Consider the following 6,000-nt stretch of genomic DNA (forward strand, 5'->3'; position numbering starts at 1 on the left):
GAATGTATTTGTGGCCAAATGCAGACTCTATGCCCGGGAGAGGCAAGGGCGGCACTCGGGGAAATCTGTGTATGATGAGGTGTAGCATTTGTTTTGCAAAGGGTATCAATCATATTTTTAAAAGCAAAGGGACATTTTCAATTTGCCAGTGTGTGATACCCTGCAACTTCAGAAAGGTTCCCAGCCCTTAGAGTGAATGGCATTTAATATAACAGGGTGAGGGCTGGCTGTGACCTACTCAAATGTCGCCGCCACCACGCAGACTTGCCCCACACAATTATAATTAAATACTTTATGCCTTTCTTGCAAATCCGCTGATTGATCATCGATATGTACATTACCACCGCATTACCCCCGAGCAGATGTCTGCCACACGCAGGTTACGGATCACGGGGCTTCCATTAACAAAGTAGGGAGGTGCTGCTGGGCGGACGTTCAGCAGCGTGCAAATGACTGTGTGCAAATGACTGTGCTTGGGACAAAAGTTCCCAGGATGGGTGGCACCTGGGCCCTGACCTCCTTTTCCCGAGACTTCAGGGCACCCCTTCTCGCAGAAGCTGGGCAGAGGCTCCTCCACCAAATGTCACAGGAGTGAGGGGATGGCCCATGGTAGCTCCTGGAGGATGGAGAATCCCAGGAATCCCACATTTATCCCTCCCTCCCACAGATGGAAGCGGGAGAGCGGCAGATTTGAGAGCAACCACCAGGTCCCTGAGTGCAAACTGACCACAGATGAGACCCTCCCCCGCACTGCTGACTGGTTGGGCCTAGTGTAGCAGCACCCCTCCAGAGAGGCCTCCTTGGCTGACACCTGCCCTTTGCACCCAGCTGAAGTAGGACTCTTGGAATCTGCTGTCCATTGGCCCCTGGTCTGCCTCCTGGGGAAGAAGAGAAAAGCCTTTTCTTCAAATTCCTTCCGTCCTTGATTGAGCAGGGTGGGAGCTGTTTGTTTATTCACTAGCAAACATTCGTGAGCCCTGAGCTAGGAGTTGGGGCACAACCATGAACCCAAGAGGCCTAGACTGCAGCCCCACAGCACATGCGTGAAGTAGACAGACAGCTCCGCGTGTGTGCAGAGCCCTGCACCGGGATGTGTCAGGAAGGGAGCCCACAAGGCGCTGAGCAGAGGATGAGTGCTGCAAAGTGCATGGCCAGGCCAGGCTCTCAGGAGCCGAGGCCGTGACGGTGACAGTGAGCTGGAACAACAAGCTAGGAGGAAAGTGCCTTCTAGGTAGGGGGGCAACCTGTGCCAAGCCCTGTGCCGGGGACCAGAGGCCAGTGTGACTGGAGGGAGGTGCAGCCAGGGAGCCACGCACGGGAAGACCCCAACCACACCCACCAGCCCCCACATCCGGGCCAGACTTACCATCTCTTTAGCCTTTGAAATGCAGCTCCTGCATCCACCTCCATTTGTCCCTGTTCTTTCTGATATATGGAACACCTGCACAGCTCAGAAGGACAGTCACCTCCCATGGTCTGGGTGTTTGGCCTTGGTTAATGTAGGCTCAGCATGCACCACACACTACTCTTGCTCCTGTCCCCAAGCGTTTCTTCCTGGCCAGTTCCATCCTGTGCTCATAGAAGGTGAGGATGGTGTACAGAGGGTGGGGGTCTCCGTGAGCCCCCTCCTCAGTGTCGCCCGCCAGGACAGCTGCCCTGAAGGTCTGCGGTGGCGCTGGCTTCCCTGGGACAGAGGAGCACTGGGCTGGGAGTCGTGCCTCTGTGGGTCCACAGCAGGGTCTTCTGCCCACTGGAGTCCGAGGCTCCTCGCCCGTGGCATGGGCTGTGCACAGCACCACCCAGGGCTTAGGCGAGAGGCTGTCAGCTGGACCCATGGGCCCTGGCCCAGCTCTGCTCCCATCTCACGCCCCTGTGCATCTGCCTGGCCCTGGGACACAGAGAGGGAAGGGACCAGCTCCCTGGGGTATAAAGGGCTGAGCTGGGCGTCCCCGTGGAACCTGGCTCCCCGCAGTCCCCAGGCCAAGGGGGCTCTCTGGGCACCTCCCTACCAGGAAGCAAGCCCTGGACTCCCTGCCTCTTTCCCTGGGACCCTGTGGTCTGCCCCAGGCACTGTCAGCTTCCTCATGGCCACCTCCTATCCGACTGGCAGGCCGGGGACAAAAACTTCCTCAGGATGACACCAGGGCAGTGAGGGGCCAGTGAGGGGCCAGAGGACACAGCCCTCAGTGGGCTGGGACTGGCACGAGGACACAGCTGGGCGTTTCCCGCCTGGATTCTTCTGAGCGGCCTCCACTGGCCTCCACGCAGGGGTCGGGTGGCCCCCTCCTCTGTCTTGGTTTCTTCTGTGGTTCTGACCGGATTTGGGGAACAAGGGTGCCCCCACTCCCACCACCCCAGGCTGTGACAGGGCTGGGCTCTTGAAATTCCTCAGTTCTAACCTTCCGGTTCCCAGCCCTGCCCCAGGGCCAGGCCAAGTCCATCTCCATGCTGAGGGCCTCGGAGTCTCTCCGTGTGCACTTTCCAGAGGAGGAACCCAAACAAGCCGTTTCTCACCAAAATGTGAAACTCAAAACAAGCACAGGGCCTGCCTGAGGCTGCTGGCGGCCTGGGGACTGAGGGTCCAACTTTGCCCCCTCCTGGCACCGCCTGACCACCCCTACAGCCCCCAGGCTCCCCTTGGCCCCGCCAGGTCCCACCTTGCACTCCCACATCCCTCTCCCAGGTCCTGCCCAGCCCCTCCTGTGCCCTCAGCCCTGCCTGGTCCTCCTGACCCCTCTGGCTCCCTTTGGTCCCTCCTGGCACCCCCTGGTCCTCCTGGGTCTTTTCTGCCTCCCAGCCCCTCCCATTCTCCCCCCAACCCCTCTCTACCCCCAACTCTTACTGGCCCTGTAGCACCCCCAGGTTCCCAGGCCGCTTCTGGACCCCCGGCCCTTCCAGGCTTCTCCTCTGACCCTTGAACTCCCCAACTCTCCTGGCTCCCCAAGCCCCTCCTGGCCCTGCCTGGTCCCTCCTGCCCCCCAGCCCTCCCCATCCTCCCCCAGCACAGCTGGCCCCCGGTTGCCAGGAGTCTGGGGAACACCAGTGGCTTCCTCAAACAGGAGACTGTGCTTTACACTCAGGCCACTGCACCTGAAACAGCTGCACGTGTCCAGTGCCTCAGGCCATCCTGGGACTAGACTGAGAGTCTTATTGACAAAGCTCTGCTAAAGATGGGACTCAGAGGGGCAAGGTTTTGAGAGTCTTTGGTCAGGCTGAGGTCCCACAGTGAGCGTCTACCCAGAATGCCTGTCCCAGCGTGGATGATGGGACACGGGGCTGTGGGGTGGGGGGAGGAGGTGCTGGGAGGGAGTGGACGGGTGGATGATGGGACACGGGGCTGCGGGGTGGACGGAGAGGTGCTGGGAGGGAGTGGACGCGTGGATGATGGGACGCGGGGATGCGGGGTGGACGGAGAGGTGCTGGGAGGGAGTGGACACGTGGATGATGGGACTTGGGGCTGCGGGGTGGAGGGAGAAAGTGCTGGGAGGGAGTGGACGCGTGGATGATGGGACCAGGGGCTGCGGGGTGGAGGGAGGAGGTGTGGCAGAGAGTGAACGCGTGGATGATGGGACAGGGGGCTGCCGGGCTGCAGGAGGAGGTGCTAGGAGGGAGTGGGAGCGTGGATGATGGGACGCGGGGCTGCAGGGTGGACGGAGGAAGTGCTGGGAGGCAGTGGACGGAGCACATTCAATCTTCAGAATTCCTACATGTGGGTCACTTCCTCTCCTGCACATAGTAGGCGCCCTGCACACAGATGATGAATAGATTCACGGGGTCCGAGGAGGAAGCTTCTTTGAGGGGAGGAGATGGATGGGGAAGTTATATCGTTCACAACGACTCTGCCACATCCCAGCAAACCCAGGCCCAGTGTCCCCAGGGTCAGCCCAGGAGAGCATACGAATCCTGGTAGAAACAGGGGCTGGTGTTTGCCGAGGGCTCTCCATGTGCTGGGCACGGTTCTGAGAACACTCACCCCCCAGTACCCCATGGAGACAGTAACACTCATCCCCCAGGGCACCGGTGAGGCCTGGAGAGGGTCACGTGCCTGGTCAGTGTGCGGAGGGGTCTGAGCTCAGAGGTCAGCAAATTGTTTGGAGTGACCCACAGGGTCAGTGTCGGGGCCCTGAGAGTGGCCGACGGCATTTGGAGGAGGGGAGACAGGCCTTCCAAGCCCAGGTGCAGGTCCAAGGGCCCAGGGTCTCCACACACCCAAGCCTCCAGGGCGTGCCGCCACCTCGCAGGGCCCCCAGCTCTCCCCACTGAAAGGGAACGATGTAATGACAGTCCAAGAGAGAACGGAGGTGCCGTCAGCTGCAGTGTAAGGCTCGGGGCTGTGGGTGGTGGACCTCTTGGCGGGATGCTAGGGGCCCCACTCTCATCTCCTCGGAGGTGCAGTTCCCACTCCAGCAGGTGCAGAGGGAACCTCAGTCCAAGTTGATACGTAAAGAAGCTCGGTTCTCCTCGGAGGTGCGGTCCCCACTCCAGCAGGTGCAGAGGGAACCTCAGTCCAAGTTCATACGTAAAGAAGCTCGGTTCTCCTCAGAGGTGCGGTCCCCACTCCAGCAGGTGCAGCGGGAACCTCAGTCCAAGTTGATACGTAAAGAAGCTCGGTTCTCATAGCTCTGCTCTCCCACAGGGATCTCACCCTCCCGCCAGCCCCAGCAGCCCTGTAAGAAGAGCACGGGGCAGACTCCACAGCTCCATGACCCAGAGCAGGAAACTGAGGCTCAGAGGGGCCTCTCAGAGCTTGCTGGGGTAGAGGCCAGACTTGCCTGATCCCAGGAGCCCAGGATGCCCGGCTGAGGGCAGCATGACATCCTCTAACCTGGAAGTTAACGGGCACAGGCTTGAGGCCTCCTCCATCCCTTAGCTGTGATTCTGTTCAACTCCTGAGCAAGTGTCAGAGATGGTGGGAACATTCTGGATCCCAGGGGTCCTGCATCGGGGTGGGGCCGCCACTCCACGCACAGCCTGGCCTCCCCCAGCTCTGGAATGTGGCTGGCCAGGACTCACTGCTGCGAAGCGCTTCTGGGGGAACACCCCTCCCATTTCCACCAAGAGGGGCCTGGTGTGCCGCGCTTGCCGTAATTACAAAAGAAACCCAGGAAAGGGGAAGTGCACACAACCTATTACCTGTAATTTGATTTTGCTATTCAGCCAAATTAACAACCTATAAACATTTGCAAAATTACATGTTTTCATCCTGTGAAAAATACCAAGTGCCTCTTATGCAAATGTGCCGGGTCCTCGCGCTCTGCCGTGCCGGAGAACGGCTCCTCAGAACCCAGCGCGGGGCTTGTCAAGCCAGGCCGTGCATCGTGGATTGCAAATTAACAGGCCTCACATGCTTGTGTACAATTACATTCCCACCAGCTTTAGGCAACTGTAGACCCAGATTCCAAATAAGATGTGAGTTCACTCAACTGAAACTCGTGGTATTAGATTTATAATAAACAAAGGGAGGTCACACGGCGATGCCATTTTTTTTAAAAGGAAATTGAATGACAGCCCCCTGAACTTGGTTCAACTTCCCCTCTGCGTCAGAGCGACTTCAGCGCACACCACACACTACACCTGCTCTATATGGGTTTGCAGTGGTACCCTGGTGGACCCGGTGTCAAGCGAGACATGTTCGGCTTCCCCTGCACTCTGTGTGGAGTGAGGCAACAGAGGAGTATGGAGCCTTCGCCAGCCAATGGAGGCACCACAGCCGGCACACCTGATGCCTGCCCACTGCACCCTCCCAGGCACCTGCCCCGAGCCAGGGCCGAGTGGACCTTGAGGTGTCTGCACTGGTGGCTTCCAACATCCACACTGCTCGCCAAGGAAACCCATCCAACCCTTTGGGACCAGCTAACAGGTCCTTCCACGCCCCCCAGCAAGCCTATGTCCAGAAACTCACCCACAATTGCTAATTCTCACCCAGGGACACCACCTCTGGATCCTCCAACTAAACTCAGCTCCTGCAAAGTGAGGTCAGGTAGCAAGAAACGCTGCATT

This window comes from Macaca fascicularis, chromosome 3 (assembly GCF_037993035.2).
Source record: "Macaca fascicularis isolate 582-1 chromosome 3, T2T-MFA8v1.1".
Lineage (NCBI taxonomy): Eukaryota > Metazoa > Chordata > Mammalia > Primates > Cercopithecidae > Macaca > Macaca fascicularis.